The 17,588-nt window shown below is 41.2% G+C and overlaps 1 long non-coding RNA gene across 3 annotated transcripts in view; it reads right to left on the reverse strand.

Annotated features, from left to right (window-relative positions):
* Positions 1-1,121: 1,121 nt before the first annotated feature.
* Positions 1,122-17,588, reverse strand: part of LOC117506344 — a 50,280-nt gene continuing 33,813 nt past the window's right edge. For 2 of the 3 annotated variants that reach the window (XR_004559436.1, XR_004559437.1), the window contains exon 2: positions 1,122-1,679. This is a non-coding gene — a long non-coding RNA (uncharacterized LOC117506344). The remainder of the gene's footprint in view (positions 1,680-17,588) is intronic. The other variant, XR_004559438.1, reaches the window with a different exon arrangement.

Here is a 17,588-nt window from a genome sequence, read left to right on the forward strand (position 1 = left end):
TCATTTGTGAGGGATGGTATTAATCTTGTCTGAATTAGTCTGTGGGGTCGAAGCCCTGCGTAAATTGGTTTTGATCATCTAATCATACATGTGAATGCATATGCAGTAGTTGGTACTTAAAATTTGCTTTTAACTCTGTTTATACGCTGATTACAGATTCTGTAGCCATGCTGCTATGAGAAGAATAGGGGAGGGCATCTCCAAACCCACCCTTGTGCATTTGAGAAAAAACAAACAAAAAATGTATATGCTGAAAGCACTGGAACTAGGGGGAGGGGAGGTGATGGTCTAGTGGTTAAGGTGTTGGGCTCAAATCCTGGGTTCAAATCCCCGCCTGACTGGAAAATCACTAACGGCCCACTTGGGCAAGGTCTTTAATCCCCTATTGCTCCCGGTGTGTCGTGTAGTGTAGTTTGTAGTGAGCGCCTTGTATGGCAGCACCCTGACATCGGGGTGAATGTGAGGCATTATTGTAAAGCGCTTTGAGCGTCTGATGCAGATGGAAAAGCGCTATATAAATGCAGTCCATTTAACTACTATGGCTGAAGAACATGTGGCACCTTGGTGGAAGTATGCCCTCTACTCTCTGCACAACTACTGTCAGATTTTGACAAACATGCCTCATCTTGCAGTGTTGAAGAAAGTTCTGAGAACAGGACTTAGATCCACCCCTGGATTTGCACAGAAATGTAATGTGTTCTTTGGCCGCTGCCCCGCCCCTACAAAATGTTAAATTAAAGTTAGTCTGTAACCTTTTTCTTAAACAGGGAAACAAAAGGAAGAGGTTGTTCCAAGTATTAACACACAAACATGTTAATGTCACAAAGAACAACACAGTGATTTTAATCCAATACGTTTGCAGTATATTTGAAAGTATGAGTAACAGAGAAGACACCAAAACTCAGAAACAACTGGTAAATTTGCACCGTGCTTTAAAATGAGCTGGACTCCAGAAGAATTTAAAAATCTTTTTAATTTTTCTTGGAGGTGATACAGGCAGAGGTGGTGGACATGTGGTTAGTATGCTTGGTTTCAGTGTGGAAGGTTCTGGGTTCAAACCCCACCCCTGCTACATTTCTCCATGTAATGTGGAGTTTTTAAGGAAGGGTAACACAGTAATACAGTCCCACTAAGAACTTTATTTTTCAACAATCAAAAGAAGTCTTAATTAAAATGCAAACAAAATAAATGATGTACCTTTGTACATCCTATGCCTGATGAGTGTCATGTGGAGTTCTTTGCTGTTGGACAAAGCATGATGTTGCCACCTTCTGGTAGATTAAAGAAGTACACCATGGAGCTGTTTGATGAAAACTTTGCTTCACAGAACCTGTTTCAGCAGTGTGCAGCTGTTGACAGTCCCTCCACATTGTAACCGATTTCAAATGGTGCTAGACATGATGTGAACTCTGAACACCAGAGGAAAACGGTCAGCCTTGGTGAGAGGGTGATCACCTGGTCCGGCTCGACTCACCTGCAGAAGACAAGCTGTGGAGAAATGATGCAGAACACCAAAGATGCACCAGTCTGATATACGGTATCACAATCTGAACTGGTACTGACCTGATTATGCAAATCGGGTATCAACCAGACCTACCTGACTCATGGTGTCCCTGAACAGATCTATGTTTAGATTTCCATTACGGCAGTCGAGTGTCACTCCATGTAGCATTTACTTGCTAGAGGTAGAAAGACACTGATCAATTTTCTCCCCCACTTTATTTATATCACAATTTAAGTATGTAACGATTAAGCCCTTAACAAATCCTCCAGTAGTATTTTTATCTGAAGCGAAAAAGAATGTCAGTGAATGATCATGTCTACTTATTTATAAGAAGTTATTTCTATACTGAAGAAAAAAAATCAGACTGACATAACTGAAGTATGTACACTGGTTGCACATGATCAGGTTGTGTTTGTTTCTCAGTTAGAAACAAGAAAATTGCTATTGGGACACATTCTGATCAAGTGCAACCAATAAACATATCTTATATCTAACATGTAGAATAATTATCAGTTCAGTACAGTGTGCTTTAAAACATTCAGATTGATTAAAATAATAATACCGATCGTCGCTTATCGGTCAACAATTGATGTTCAGGTATCGGGAATCGGTGTCAGTCCATGAAATCAATAGGCAAGTGAAAAGTGAGCTCAAAACGAACTAAATAAAACATAAATGTAAGGTGAACCAAAAATGGACTTAAGTAAATTTAAACCAACTAAATATAAAGCTAGGGTTAACTGAATACAGATACTTGCCGTATCGAAAACCAAATAAATAAAACAATGATTGCAGAATATAAATAGAATACTGAATCTAGCTCTCACAGAATGTAAAATGGATTAAATATATAATTCTTTTGTGAGCATAAAGCTAACTAAACCTAAAACTATTTGAATAGAAACTAACCAAAGCTAACAAAATATAACAAGAACTGAATCTAAAGTGGTATGTATAACACTAACTTAATTTAAAACTAAATGTAAAAGTAGCAAAATGTAAAACCAATTGAATTTTAAACTTAAGCTGAATCTAAAATGAACTCAATATGAGGCTAAGTCTAAAACTGAACACAGATGAACATAATATAAAGATTCACAAAACGATAATATAAAAGTAACTTAATTTCAAACCATGTTCAAAACTAAACTAAAAGTTAGTTACTACATATAACACTGACTTAATTTCAAACAAAATATAAAGCAAGCAAAGGAAAACGTTAATATTGAACGGAATTAATCTAAAACCACTTGAGTTTAAACTTTAAATGAAATTTATCTAAAATGGACTAACTAAAGTCTAAACTAGTTGACTATAAATATAACTGAATATAAAACTTTGAAAAGCTAAAAACATCTAACAGTAACAGATGCTAAAACAAGTTAAATATTCAGGTAAGTTCATTTAAAATCTAATTAACCTAACTGTAGCTAAATTGCTGGCTATAAAGTAACAAAGCTAAATGCTAACAAATAAGCTAACTTTTTAAAAGTAAATGAATAAAATGTAAATGAAGCTAAAGCTAATAAAATATACAGCTAATTGAACTTAAAACCAATCGAATTCAAAAGTGATGATGTATAACTCCAATTTTTAAACTAAATCTAATACTAGAAGAAAGTAAATCTAATGTAACCAAATCTAAACGTCATTCTAAAGACACCTTGAATTTAATACAATACAAACTAAATATAAAGCTATTTTTTGATTTATATAAGTTCACTGAATTTAAAATGGCACAATCGTGCTAAAATCTAAATTATAAGAGCCAGTTCTTATATGTCAGGCAGGTTTCTATTAGAGGATGATTCATGACCCGTCAGATTTGTCCCAAAAATTTTTATGGGTAAATAGGGCGTTAGAAAGGAACGAAATCACATTTTGTATCCTTGATAGGGTCCGCTTCTTATAGGGGGTCCTGGAAATTTGGGGTCAAAATGATCACAAAATTTAGGTTTTCGAATGCTCATACGTATTTCCATGTGCCCTGAGTGAGCCAAAATGTATTTTCATCAGTGTTAGTCTGTCGGGTATGGGAGTCTCCAAAAACATGAAAATTTTGGTGACTGACTCAGGGCAGCCCACAGGTGATGCTGCAAATCGCTATTTTTTGTAATTGTGCACATTTTCAGAGGGGAGATGTGGCCTGCGCCCTTAGTCAGCCAAGGTCTTTTATGCATGTGATGATGAATTAGGACCTCTTACTTTGATTTTGATGAAAATTTTGGCGGCTGACTTTGGGCGCACAAGTATAGAATTTGGCAAAAATAAACACTTTCAAATAACCATATATTTCATGAACCATTTGTCGTATTCTCATCAAATTTTTTGTAAATTTTTCATTAGAACCAAACCTTATTTTTTCAGTTTAGTTCCTATTTGGCCATCAGGTGGCAGCCTACAGCCAGAATGGTTTGCCACACGCACTCAACTTACAGAGGCCCCTTACCCTGTTATGGGAGCAAATTCTTCAAGTTTCATGAAAACTGGAGGAAGCTGCCAATTTACCATATTTGTCCTCTTCGTGAAGTGGTCCAACACAAACCCGTGCAAAAAGGGTCAATACCAAAACCAGCCAAAAAACTCTACCACTGAAAGTAGAGATGCTGAGTGACAATATGAGCCATATTTCATCACTCTTGACTGAGGGCGCATGCAGAAATCACTGCGAAAAAGTGATTTCACATTTTGGCAACAAAAAGCGTCCCCTACACTTGTGTACCCAAAGTCAGCCGCTAAAATTTTCATCAAAATCAAAGTAAGAGGTCCTAATCTACACTCAACAAAAATATAAACGCAACACTTTTGGTTTTGCTCCCATTTTGTATGAGATGAACTCAAAGATCTAAAACTTTTTCCACATACACAATATCACCATTTCCTTTAATATTGTTCACAAACCAGTCTAAATCTGTGATAGTGAGCACTTCTCCTTTGCTGAGATAATCCATCCCACCTCACAGGTGTGCCATATCAAGATGCTGATTAGACACCATGATTAGTGCACAGGTGTGCCTTAGACTGTCGACAATAAAAGGCCACTCTGAAAAGTGCAGTTTTATCACACAGCACAATGCCACAGATGTCGCAAGATTTGAGGGAGCATGCAATTGGCATGCTGACAGCAGGAATGTCAACCAGAGCTGTTGCTCGTGTATTGAATGTTCATTTCTCTACCATAAGCCCTCTCCAAAGGCGTTTCACAGAATTTGGCAGTACATCCAACCAGCCTCACAACCGCAGACCACGTGTAACCAGACCAGCCCAGGACCTCCACATCCAGCATGTTCACCTCCAAGATCGTCTGAGACCAGCCACTCGGACAGCTGCTGAAACAATCGGTTTGCATAACCAAAGAATTTCTGCACAAACTGTCAGAAACCGTCTCAGGGAAGCTCATCTGCATGCTCGTCGTCCTCATCGGGGTCTCGACCTGACTCCAGTTCGTCGTCGTAACCGACTTGAGTGGGCAAATGCTCACATTCGCTGGCGTTTGGCACGTTGGAGAGGTGTTCTCTTCACAGATGAAACCCGGTTCACACTGTTCAGGGCAGATGGCAGACAGCGTGTGTGGCGTCTTGTGGGTGAGCGGTTTTCTGATGTCAATGTTGTGGATCGAGTGGCCCATGGTGGCGGTGGGGTTATGGTATGGGCAGGCGTCTGTTATGGACGAAGAACAGGTGCATTTTATTGATGGCATTTTGAATGCACAGAGATACCGTGACGAGATCCTGAGGCCCATTGTTGTGCCATCCAAGAACACCACCTCTTGTTGCAGCAGGATAATGCACGGCCCCATGTTGCAATGATCTGTACACAATTCTTGGAAGCTGAAAATGTCCCAGTTCTTGCATGGCCGGCATACTCACCGGACATGTCACCCATTGAGCATGTTTGGGATGCTCTGGACCGGCGTATACGACAGTGTGTACCAGTTCCTGCCAATATCCAGCAACTTCGCACAGCCATTGAAGAGGAGTGGACCAACATTCCACAGGCCACAATTGACAACCTGATCAACTCTATGCGAAGGAGATGTGTTGCACTGCATGAGGCAAATGGTGGTCACACCAGATACTGACTGGTATCCCCCCCCAATAAAACAAAACTGCACCTTTCAGAGTGGCCTTTTATTGTGGACAGTCTAAGGCACATCTGTGCACTAATCATGGTATGGCACACCTGTGAGGTGGGATGGATTATATCTGCAACGGAGAAGTGCTCAATAACAGATTTAGACTGGTTTGTGAACAATATTTGAGGGAAATGGTGATAGTGTATGTGGAAAAAGTTTTAGATCTTTGAGTTCATCTCATACAAAATGGGAGCAAAACCAAAAGTGTTGCGTTTATATTTTTGTTGAGTGTATAATCACATGCATAAAAGACCTTGGCTGACTTAAGGGCACAAGCCACACCGCCCCTGTGAAAATGTGCACAATTACAAAACATAGCGATCTGCTGCGCCCTGAGTCAGCCGCCAAAATTTTCACATTTTTGGTGAGTCCATACCCTATAGACTAAGACAAATGAAAATCAATTTGGCTCAATCAGGGCACAAGGAAATACGAGGTCTGTTAGAAAACTATCCAACCTTTTTATTTTTTGCAAAAACTATATGGGTTTGAATCATGTGCGCTTGCATCAGCCAATCTTGAACCTTCGTACGCATGCGTGAGTTTTTTCACGCCTGTCGGTTTCGTCATTCGCCTGTGAGCAGGCTTTGAGTGAGCACTGGTCCACCCCCCCCTCGTCGGATTTTCATTGTCAGGGAAATGTCTGAACGATTTGGAGCTTTGCTGCATCAAATTTTTCCTGAAACTGTGAGAGACAGCCAGGTGGACACTATTCGGAAAATTCAGATGGGTTTCAGGGACAATTTTATGGGCATCACACAGATTAAGGAGTGTTACAGCTGGTTTAAAGACGGCGCACAATGGCGGAGGGCGCGCCACACTCCGAGCGTCAATCAACAGGCTGAAACGACCAGATCATTTCCAAACTGAATGCTGTGTTGATCCGGGACGTCGTCTGACTACCAGAGAAATGGCAGAACAGGTGGACATCAGCACTTTTCCGGCACATTCCACTGTTAAAGGAGATTTTGTCATGAAAACAGGAGCGGAGGAATTCGCGGAGCCGCTAATGGCGCGGAAAGAAAGCACCTCCATGTTGGTCTCACAGGACATGTTGTGACATGCCCAGATCTTCGACAATTTCTCGGATACTCACTTGACTGAAAAGCCACCCAAAGCCGTCTGAATCTTCCGAATGATGGAAGAGCTGGGCATGTCCCGTGAGACTTCAAACACGGAGGTGCTTTTTGTTCTGCACCATTACGCGGCTCCATCCTGACGCGCGAATTCCGCCGCACGTCTATCATTACAAAATCTCCTGTAACAGTGTAATGTGCAGAAAAAATGCTATGTCCACCTCTCTTGCCATTTCTCTGGTAGTCAGACGACGTCCCGGATCAACACAGCCTTCACTTTGGAAATGATCTGGTCGTTTCAGCCTGTCGCTGGCCGCTCGAAGCGCGGAGTGCCTTCAGCCGTGGTGGGCCGTCTTTAATCCGGTTGTAATGCTCCTTAATCTGTGTTATCAAATCAAATCAATTTTATTTATATAGCGCCAAATCACAACAAACAGTTGCCCCAAGGCGCTTTATATTTTAAGGCAAGGCCATACAATAATTACGGAAAAACCCCAACGATCAAAACGACCCCCTGTGAGCAAGCACTTGGCAACAGTGGGAAGGAAAAACTCCATCTTAACAGGAAGAAACCTCCAGCAGAACCAGGCTCAGGGAGGGGCAGTCTTCTGCTGGGACTGGTTGGGGCTGAGGGAGAGAACCAGGAAAAAGACATGCTGTGGAGGGGAGCAGAGATCAATCACTAATGATTAAATGCAGAGTGGTGCATACAGAGCAAAAAGAGAAAGAAACACTCAGTGCATCATGGGAACCCCCCAGCAGTCTAAGTCTATAGTAGCATAACTAAGGGATGGTTCAGGGTCACATGATCCAGCCCTAACTATAAGCTTTAGCAAAAAGGAAAGTTTTAAGCCTAATCTTAAAAGTAGAGAGGGTATCTGTCTCCCTGATCTGAATTGGGAGCTGGTTCCACAGGAGAGGAGCCTGAAAGCTGAAGGCTCTGCCTCCCATTCTACTCTTACAAACCCTAGGAACTACAAGTAAGCCTGCAGTCTGAGAGCGAAGCGCTCTATTGGGGTGATATGGTACTATGAGGTCCCTAAGATAAGATGGGACCTGATTATTCAAAACCTTATAAGTAAGAAGAAGAATTTTAAATTCTATTCTAGAATTAACAGGAAGCCAATGAAGAGAGGCCAATATGGGTGAGATATGCTCTCTCCTTCTAGTCCCCGTTAGTACTCTAGCTGCAGCATTTTGAATTAACTGAAGGCTTTTCAGGGAACTTTTAGGACAACCTGATAATAATGAATTACAATAGCCCAGCCTAGAGGAAATAAATGCATGAATTAGTTTTTCAGCATCACTCTGAGACAAGACCTTTCTAATTTTAGACATATTGCGTAAATGCAAAAAAGCAGTCCTACATATTTGTTTAATATGCGCATTGAATGACATATCCTGATCAAAAATGACTCCAAGATTTCTCACAGTATTACTAGAGGTCAGGGTAATGCCGTCCAGAGTAAGGATCTGGTTAGACACCATGTTTCTAAGATTTGTGGGGCCAAGTACAATAACTTCAGTTTTATCTGAGTTTAAAAGCAGGAAATTAGAGGTCATCCATGTCTTTATGTCTGTAAGACAATCCTGCAGTTTAGCTAATTGGTGTGTGTCCTCTGGCTTCATGGATAGATAAAGCTGGGTATCATCTGCGTAACAATGAAAATTTAAGCAATGCCATCTAATAATACTGCCTAAGGGAAGCATGTATAAAGTGAATAAAATTGGTCCTAGCACAGAACCTTGTGGAACTCCATAATTAACCTTAGTCTGTGAAGAAGATTCCCCATTTACATGAACAAATTGTAATCTATTAGATAAATATGATTCAAACCATTGCAGCGCAGTGCCTTTAATATCTATGGCATGCTCTAATCTCTGTAATAACATTTTATGGTCAGCAGTATCAAAAGCAGCACTGAAGTCTAACAGAACAAGCACAGAGATGAGTCCACTGTCTGAGGCCATAAGAAGATCATTTGTAACCTTCACTAATGCTGTTTCTGTACTATGATGAATTCTAAAACCTGACTGAAACTCTTCAAATAGACCATTCCTCTGCAGATGATCAGTTAGCTGTTTTACAACTACGCTTTCAAGAATTTTTGAGAGAAAAGGAAGGTTGGAGATTGGTCTATAATTAGATAGCTGGGTCAAGTGATGGCTTTTTAAGTAATGGTTTAATTACTGCCACCTTAAAAGCCTGTGGTACATAGCCAACTAATAAAGATAGATTGATCATACGAGGGCTGTCAATAAAGTAAGGGTCCTTTTTATTTTTTTCAAAAACTATATGGATTTCATTCATATGTTTTTACGTCAGACATGCTTGAACCCTCGTGCGCATGCGTGAGTTTTTCCACGCCTGTCGGTGACGTCATTCGCCTGTGAGCACTCCTTGTGGGAGGAGTCGTCCAGCCCCTCGTCGGAATTCCTTTGTCTGAGAAGTTGCTGAGAGACTGGCGCGTTGTTTGATCAAAATTTTTTCTAAACCTGTGAGACACATCGAAGTGGACACGGTTCGAAAAATTAAGCTGGTTTTCAGTGAAAATTTTAACGGCTGATGAGAAATTTTGAGGTGATTCTGTCGCTTTAAGGACTTTTCACGGTGCGAGATGTCGCTCAGCGCTCTCAGCCGCCGTCGTCAGCCTGTTCAAGCTGAAAACCTCCACATTTCAGGCTCTATTGATCCAGGACGTCGTGACAGAACAGAGAAGTTTCAGAAGAAGTCGGTTTCAGCATTTTATCCGGATATTCCACTGTTAAAGGAGATTTTTTTAATGAAAGACGTGCGGACGGATCCGCGCGTCGGGACGCAGCCGGCGCGGTGCGGCGGCACAGGAAAAACACCTCCGTGTTGATAACCATTTGTAAAATCCAGGCGGCTTTTGATGGCTTTCAGTGGAGTGAGTATATGAGAAATTGTTTAACAGGCAGAACATGTTCCAACTTGTCCTTAAGGCTTTCAACAGAGGTGTTTTCCTGTGGCGGAGCGTCGCGGCGGCTGCGTCCCGACGCGCGGACCCGTCCGCACGTCTTTCATTAAAAAATCTCCTTTAACAGTGGAATATCCGGATAAAATGCTGAAACCGACTTCTTCTGAAACTTCTCTGTTCTCTCACGACGTCCTGGATCAATAGAGCCTGAAATGTGGAGGTTTTCAGCTTGAACAGGCTGACGACGGCGGCTGAGAGCGCTGAGCGACGTCTCACACCGTGGGAAGTCCTTAAAGCGACAGAATCACCTCAAAATCTCTCATCAGCCGTTAAAATTTTCACTGAAAACCAGCTTAATTTTTCGAACCGTGTCCACTTCGATGTGTCTCACAGGTTTAGAAAAAATTTTGATCAAATAACGCGCCAGTCTCTCAGCAACTTCTCAGACAAAGGAATTCCGACGAGGGGCTGGACGACTCCTCCCACAAGGAGTGCTCACAGGCGAATGACGTCACCGACAGGCGTGGAAAAACTCACGCATGCGCACGAGGGTTCAAGCATGTCTGACGTAAAAACATATGAATGAAATCCATATAGTTTTTGAAAAAAATAAAAAGGACCGTTACTTTATTGACAGCCCTCGTATTTAAGATCGAAGCATTAAATAATGGTAGGGCTTCCTTGAGCAGCCTGGTAGGAATGGGGTCTAATAGACATGTTGATGGTTTGGAGGAAGTAACTAATGAAAATAACTCAGACAGAACAATCGGAGAGAAAGAGTCTAACCAAATACCGGCATCATTGAAAGCAGCCAAAGATAACGATCCGTCTTTAGGATGGTTATGAGTAATTTTTTCTCCAATAGTTAAAATTTTATTAGCAAAGAAAGTCATGAAGTCATTACTAGTTAAAATTAAAGGAATACTCGGCTCAATAGAGCTCTGACTCTTTGTCAGCCTGGCTACAGTGCTGAAAAGAAACCTGGGGTTGTTCTTATTTTCTTCAATTAGTGATGAGTAGTAAGATGTCCTAGCTTTACGGAGGGCTTTTTTTTATAGAGCAACAAACTCTTTTTCCAGGCTAAGTGAAGATCTTCTAAATTAGTGAGACGCCATTTCCTCTCCAACTTACGGGTTATCTGCTTTAAGCTGCGAGTTTGTGAGTTATACCACGGAGTCAGGCACTTCTGATTTAAAGCTCTCTTTTTCAGAGGAGCTACAGCATCCAAAGTTGTCTTCAATGAGGATGTAAAACTACTGACGAGATACTCTATCTCACTTACAGAGTTTAGGTAGCTACTCTGCACTGTGTTGGTATATGGCATTAGAGAACATAAAGAAGGAATCATATCCTTAAACCTAGTTACAGCGCTTTCTGAAAGACTTCTAGTGTAATGAAACTTATTCCCCACTGCTGGGTAGTCCATCAGAGTAAACGTAAGTGTTATTAAGAAATGATCAGACAGAAGGGGGTTTTCAGGGAATACTGTTAAGTCTTCAATTTTCATACCATAAGTCAGAACAACATCTACGATATGATTAAAGTGGTGGGTGGACTCATTTACATTTTGAGCAAAGCCAATTGAGTCTAATAATAGATTAAATGCAGTGTTGAGGCTGTCATTCTCAGCATCTGTGTGGATGTTAAAATCGCCCACTATAATTATCTTATCTGAGCTAAGCACTAAGTCAGACAAAAGGTCTGAAAATTCACAGAGAAACTCACAGTAACGACCAGGTGGACGATAGATAACAAATAAAACTATTTTTTGGGACTTCCAATTTGGATGGACAAGACTGAGTCAAGCTTTCAAATGAATTAAAGCTCTGTCTGGGTTTTTGATTAATTAATAAGCTGGAATGGAAGATTGCTGCTAATCCTCCGCCTCGGCCCGTGCTACGAGCATTCTGGCAGTTAGTGTGACTCGGGGGTGTTGACTCATTTAAACTAACATATTCATCCTGCTGTAACCAGGTTTCTGTAAGGCAGAATAAATCAATATGTTGATCAATTATTATATCATTTACTAACAGGGACTTAGAAGAGAGAGAGCTAATGTTTAATAGACCACATTTAACTGTTTTAGTCTGTGGTGCAGTTGAAGGTGCTATATTATTTTTTCTTTTTGAATTTTTATGCTTAAATAGATTTTTGCTGGTTATTGGTGGTCTGGGAGCAGGCACAGTCTCTATGGGGATGGGGTAATGAGGGGATGGCAGGGGGAGAGAAGCTGCAGAGAGGTGTGTAAGACTACAACTCTGCTTCCTGGTCCCAACCCTGGACAGTCACGGTTTGGAGGATTTAAGAAAATGGCCAGATTTCTAGAAATGAGAGCTGTTCCATCCAAAGTGGGATGGATGCCGTCTCTCCTAACAAGACCAGGTTTTCCCCAGAAGCTTTGCCAATTATCTATGAAGCCCACCTCATTTTTTGGACACCACTCAGACAGCCAGCAATTCAAGGAGAACATGCGGCTAAACATGTCACTCCCGGTCCGATTGGGAAGGGGCCCAGAGAAAACTACAGAGTCCAACATTGTTTTTGCAAAGTTACACACCGATTCAATGTTAATTTTAGTGACCTCCGACTGGCGTAACCGGGTGTCATTACTGCCGACGTGAATTACAATCTTACCAAATTTACGCTTAGCCTTAGCCAGCAGTTTCAAATTTCCTTCAATGTCGCCTGCTCTGGCCCCCGGAAGACAAATGACTATGGTTGCTGGTGTCGCTAACTTCACATTTCTCAAAACAGAGTCGCCAATAACCAAAGTTTGATCCTCGGCGGGTGTGTCGTCAAGTGGGGAAAAACGATTAGAGATGTGAATGGGTTGGCTGTGTACACGGGGCTTCTGTTTAGAACTACGCTTCCTCCTCACAGTCACCCAGTCGGCCTGCTTTCCCGGCTGCTCGGGATCTGCCAGCGGGAAACTAACGGCGGCTAAGCTACCTTGGTCTGCACCGACTACAGGGGCCTGGCTAGCTGTAGAAGTTTCCACGGTGCGGAGCCGAGTCTCCAATTCGCCCAGCCTGGCCTCCAAAGCTACGAATAAGCTACACTTATTACAAGTACCATTACTGCTAAAGGAGGCCGAGGAATAACTAAACATTTCACACCCAGAGCAGAACAGTGCAGGAGAGACAGGAGAAGCCACCATGCTAAACCGGCTAAGAGCTAGTAGCTGCGCTAAGCTAGCGGATTCCTAAAAACACACAAAGTGAATAATGTGTAAATAATTTAGAGGTGATTCAGCAGAGGGAGTGCTTTAGTTAAGGCATGTGAAGATTACACTGTGAAACAAATCATTATCTAGTTAACTAAATCAATCTAACTGCGCAGATTAAACAGCTAACAGATACAGAAAAACACCGCTGTGCTCCGGAACAGGAAGTGATACAATACCGCAGTGAGAGCCAACCACCAGTAGAGGCCGATATGTTATGCTCATAAGATCTTTACCGAAAGCCATCTGAATTTTCCGAATGGTTTTCACCTGGCTGTCTCTCACAGTTTCTGAAAAAATTTTGATGCAGCAAAGCGGCAGTCGCTCAGCCATTTTCCTGACAATGAAAATCCGCCAAGGGGGCTGGACCACTCCTCCCACAAAGTGTGCTCACAGGCAAATGACGCAACCGACAGGCGTGAAAAAACTCACGCATGCGCACGAAGGTTCAAGCTTGGCTGATGCAGTCACACGTGATTCAAATCCATATGGTTTTTGCAAAAATAAAAAGGTCGGATAGCTTTGTAACAGACATCATATGAGCCAACCCAAATTTCGGTTTCGAAACCCAAATTTTGTGATTTTTGCCAGTTTGACCCCAAATTTCCAGGACCCTCTAAAAAGTTTTTTTTTTTTAAAGCAGACCCCATGAAGGATAAAAAACAAACCAAAATGTGATATTTTTGTTATTGTTCATTTCTAACATATCTACCAATAAAAACATTTGGGACAAATCTGAAGGGGGTCATAAATCACCACCTCCCTGACTCTTATAAATACTGGCTCTTAAATCACTGAAAACCAGTGGTCAGCACAGTTCAGCTAATCTGCTAATTAATGAAGCTAATGTTTTCATTAGCGGATTAGCTTTTCAGATAACTTTGACAACCATCAGCGGACCAATTAGCTTCCGATAAGTTTTAGAGCGCTAACATATTTCTGCGGGCATAGCGAATAAAGCTTAACAGTTAAAAACATTTGGAAAGTCTGAAGTCATAGATTTTAGTGCCTGCCTGTCAATCCTCTGCCAGCAGAGAAGAGCTGACCGCCAGAGAAAAGAAGAGAGAGGAAAAAAAATTTTCTTTCACACCGTACAGAGTTGTGATCCCAATGGTATCACACAAGTAATGTACAGGCAGACAGTTTTGACTTATGGTTAAAATTTTAAATAAACTAATTCCAGACAAATTATTGAAATTAACGTCACCTCTGTTATTTTACAAAGTGAAAATATCAATTAATTAGTTTCCTGACATCAGTGGGTGGTCGGTATATAACACACGTAACTGTAATGTGTGGTGGGTTTTATGAATAAATTTGTATTTGTAAATATGGTTGAACTTGGTTAGTTAAAAGTTGAACTTTTTAGTTAGTGGATTAACGGTTATCGAAGCTAACTTTTTGGTTAGCTGTGTCCACCACTGTTGAAAACATAACTGAATCTAAACGTAGCTCAATGTATAGCAAACAAAACTAACTGAAGCTTAAAAAACTGATTAAACATAACTGAATACTCAGTGAATATAAACCTCTTGAGGCTAATCTCTAACAAAATATAAAAGCTAACAATTTAAAACCAACTGGTTGTAATATGGATCAAATTACAATCTTCAAAAAAGCAAAAAACTGAGCATCAATTTGCAGTTGCAAAAATTCCTTGTCCATGCTGTCGATGTTCCTGAAGTCTCTTCCTGCTCAAAGGACACCGATTTCAAATGGTGCTAGATGGGATTTTATACTCTAAGACACCACCTGAAACCGGTTCCCCGGGGAGGACGTGCTCACATAAACCCACATGCTTAGGCCATGGCCTCTTCTGCAATACAAACAAACAACTGAGCATCATTTTCATACCCCCAGAGGACAATTTTCATCACAGATCTGTGGGACAATAAGTGATTATAAATGACATGTTTACATCATTCCTATATACAGTAGTGTTCAGAATAATAGTAGTGCTATGTGACTAAAAAGATTAATCCAGGTTTTGAGTAAATTTCTTATTGTTACATGGGAAACAAGGTACCAGTAGATTCAGTAGATTCTCACAAATCCAACAAGACCAAGCATTCATGATGTGCACACTCTTAAGGCTATGAAATTGGGCTATTAGTAAAAAAAAGTAGAAAAGGGGGTGTTCACAATAATAGTAGCATCTGCTGTTGACGCTACAAACTCAAAACTATTATGTTCAAACTGCTTTTTTAGCAATCCTGTGAATCACTAAACTAGTATTTAGTTGTATAACCACAGTTTTTCATGATTTCTTCACATCTGCGAGGCATTAATTTTGTTGGTTTGGAACCAAGATTTTGCTCATTTACTAGTGTGCTTGGGGTCATTGTCTTGTTGAAACACCCATTTCAAGGGCATGTCCTCTTCAGCATAAGGCAACATGACCTCTTCAAGTATTTTGACATATCCAAACTGATCCATGATACCTGGTATGCATTATATAGGCCCAACACCATAGTAGGAGAAACATGCCCATATCATGATGCTTGCACCACCATGCTTCACTGTCTTCACTGTGAACTGTGGCTTGAATTCAGAGTTTGGGGGTCGTCTCACAAACTGTCTGTGGCCCTTGGACCCAAAAAGAACATTTTACTCTCATCAGTCCACAAAATATTCCTCCATTTCTCTTTAGGCCAGTTGATGTGTTCTTTGGCAAATTGTAACCTCTTCTGCACATGTCTTTTATTTAACAGAGGGACTTTGGGGTGGATTCTTGCAAATAAATGAGCTTCACACAGGTGTCCTCTAACTGTCACAGCACTTACAGGTAACTCCAGACTGTCTTTGATCATCCTGGAGCTGATCAGTGGGTGAGCCATTCTGGTTATTCTTCTATCCATTTTGATGGTTGTTTTCCATTTTCTTCCACGCATCTCTGTTTTTTTGTCCATTTTAAAGCAATGGAGATCATTATAGATGAACAGCCTATAATTTTTTGCACCTGCGTATAGGTTTTCCCCTCTCCAATCAACTTTTTAATCAAACTATGCTGTTCTTCTGAGCAATGTCTTGAACGTCCCATTTTCCTCAGGCTTTCAAAGAGAAAAGCATGTTCAACAGGTGCTGGCTTCATCCTTAAATAGGGGACACCTGATTCACACCTGTTTGTTCCAATTTCATAGCCTTAAGAATGTGCATATCATGAATGCTTGGTCTTGTTGGATTTGTGAGAATCTACTGGTACCTTGTTTCCTATGTAACAATAAGAAATATACTCAAAACCTGGATTAATCTTTTTAGTCAAATTTGTGTTGCAAAGTAATGTTTTGTTGCCACTCAGCATCATTTTGTATATCATTCTGGTTTTCACTATGATGTTTTGGAGAATTAAACTGTTTTCCCACATAGATCTTCACCTGTATGATTCATGTGACTGAAGATAAGATAACTACAAATGTTTTCTTAAATGGTCGAGCTTCTGGTTTCAAGCCCGTTTGTTTTTGCTCTGCCTTGGATGAAAAATTCTTTGTGGCACAGGGCTGTTCTTTTGGCAAATTGACAGGGAAAAGTGATTTCTGACACGCACACAAAACAACCTTTGTGCCTCAGAAAATTTATTTGTCTGAAATGTGCCTTCAAGCTTAGGCATGGTTTTGGAATTGTGTAAAGGAATGTTGGATAACCATCGTTTCACCTTCCTGGTTATTAGGGGAACTCAAAAATGGTTTAAAGCATGCGTGTTTAGTTTTTTTTTGGCTGCTCCTTTTTTTCCCCCTCTCTGTCTGTGTCGGCAATGCGGCTCTTGCAAGGATCAACATGTTGATTGGGATCAGGTTTTTCATCGGGTGCCCTTCTTGATGCACCTCCACATGTACATGGAGACTGGGGCCCAGGTGACCTTGAAAGATTCCACAAAATGGAATACTTGATCTGTGATTTGATTTTTACCTGAGGCCAAAATATGGCCATCAGATATTGTGAAGACTTTGCATCTGTCCGTCTGTCTGTCTGTCTGTGCTCAGCATAACTCCTGTCCTATTACTGCCAGGGTCTTCAATTTCACAGGGGCCATTCTTGGAACAGAGACCTTGGACTAGTTCAAAGATGGCTAATCTTGACCTATTGTAAGAGGTCAAAAGGTCTTTGCTGACTACCAATGCAAATTTGTCTTCCTCTTCAGCTGCTGTTTCATATTAAACATCTTTGCATTTAGAAACCTCCATATGAATTTTTCCGGGAAGTTCTTGTTCTTTGGTTAACAGGTTCCCGCTGTATCACGGGATAGCGTAATGCAGTTCACCTACTCCTAAATGCACACTGAGAGCTTGGATACCCTACAGATTGTGCGTACTGCTTTTTGCGTCCTATAGCATGCTAGTATGTAACCTTACACCGCGTTCACACCGGGCGCGATGCGAGCGACAGCAGCGACAGGTTGCCATGTAATCCCTATGGAAGGACGCGTTTTGGCGCCAAGCCGCGCAGCGAGACGCGAATGAAGCAATTTTGAGCGAGTGGCGCGTTTGTGGAGCGATATTGCTTCGCGTCACGTCGCGTTGCTCTCAACCCCAAGTTGAAAAATCTTAACTTTTTCGTCTTTCGCGCCGCAATGACTAGAGATGGGTATCGAGAACCGGTTCCTTTCGGGTATCGTTAAGAAATTATTCGATCCACCGACATCAATAAGCTTTTTGCTTAATGATTCTGTTATCGGTCCTTCAGAGTGGTCGTTGTTTTGGAGGGTGTTTGTCAG

The sequence above is a fragment of the Thalassophryne amazonica genome, chromosome 3, assembly GCF_902500255.1.
Source record: "Thalassophryne amazonica chromosome 3, fThaAma1.1, whole genome shotgun sequence".
In the NCBI taxonomy this organism is placed as follows: Eukaryota; Metazoa; Chordata; class Actinopteri; order Batrachoidiformes; family Batrachoididae; genus Thalassophryne; species Thalassophryne amazonica.